The following is a 1681-nucleotide window of genomic DNA, read 5'->3' on the forward strand; positions in this document are numbered from 1 at the left end:
CAAAGAATAAAAACTATATAGATGGAAAGCTAAACACAGGACCCTGAGAACTAGTCTCCCACGGTAGAAAGTAAATAATGGTGTGAGACAGAATTCTAAAAGACAAAACAAAACTAAAAGTCCTTGCCAACATCTTGAGCACGGAAGGGGGAACACGTAGAAAGGAGCACGTAGAAGAAGCTCTATTTTGGTTATGCTTAATCTTGATTTATGTCTGGAACCCTGAGTGGGGTGATGTAATGCACCTGCCAAGTTCTTTGATCTGTTTTGTACAAAAACTGAAGCTTTACAGAAGTAAAATTGCAGCAGATTTTCACTACACAGTGTGTCTGTCTGTCATTTCCCTTGCATCGTATCCTGACTATCCTATCCTACACCCTGGTCTCCCGTGGGTGGTGGTCTCCGAGAGGGACGGTCCGCGGCAGAGTTCAGTTTCCAGATCCCACATCTGAAAGCTCGTAACCTCTTACAGCTCCAGACCCAAGGGATCCAACATCCTCTTCTGGCCTAAGGGCACACACACACACACACACACACACACACACACACGCTCATACACATGAACACACATACATATTCATAAAATAAGTATAAATAAATAAATAAGGTAGAAATCAGACCAAATGAGTCATTTGGCAAAGGCACTTGTCACCAAGCCTGACGACCTGAGTCCAGATTCTCAGAACTTTCCCAGTACAGGGAAAAGACCTGACGCGTGAAAGTTGTCCTCTTGAAGCCAGCCTGGTCTACAAAGCAAGTTTTAGGACAGCCAGGACTGTCTCACAGAGAAACCTTGTCTCGAAAACCAAAACAAGACGATAGATAGACAGACAGACAGACAGACAAATGATAGATAGGTAGATAAAAGGAAGTTGTCCTCTGACCTCCTCACGTGCCATCATACATGGTAATAATAATAACAGCAATACAGTGGGAAAAGTGATTGGGGAAGACACATGCTGTTAACTTCTGCCTCCATACCCATGTACACCCCTGCACACATGCGCCCACACACTTATGTGTCGTGTACACACACACACACACACACACACACTCACACACAATGAGAGAGAGACAGACAAAGAGACAGGCAGACTAGGGACCTGATGTCTACAGCAGTTAGAAAATCTGAGAGGTTTTCCATGTCTAAGAACAGGCTGGCCCATACTCTATTTGAAGCTAAGAGGCTAGCGAAAGCAAAATAAGAATAGAAAGGTCTAGGTACCCACACCCCCCACCTTTCTTACTGAAGAGACATACATGTCCTAGGTGAAAGCACAGATGTTCCAACACGCGTCCGGTACCAACTGCTTCCATGGTGCAAAGGCTTTGCCAGATTTGATGACCTGTCCAGACCCCCATAGACCCAGTTGCATTTCTCAATTTCAGGCCTAGAGGTGACAACACCCTGTCCTGGCCCAATCATTTAATATCCTTGGTGATTCTCATCTGAAAGCCCAGTGGAGCAGCTGACTAATGTGCCAGTTTAAGGACAACCAGACGGAGGAGCTCCTCACCCTCACGGGGCCTCTCTTGGCTCTTCCCTCACTTGTAAAGATTATAGTGTTGAATGGGTTATCTCTAATTTCCTTTCCCATCTGTGACTCTACTGGTGGTCCTATTTCCAGGTGGTTGGTTGTGGCGGCAGTTAGTGTGTGCCGGGGCCAACCCATCCCGGGTC

The sequence above is a fragment of the Alexandromys fortis genome, unplaced genomic scaffold (genome assembly GCF_014885135.2).
Source record: "Alexandromys fortis isolate MF-2015 unplaced genomic scaffold, M_Fortis_MF-2015_v1.1 scaffold_3, whole genome shotgun sequence".
NCBI lineage: Eukaryota > Metazoa > Chordata > Mammalia > Rodentia > Cricetidae > Alexandromys > Alexandromys fortis.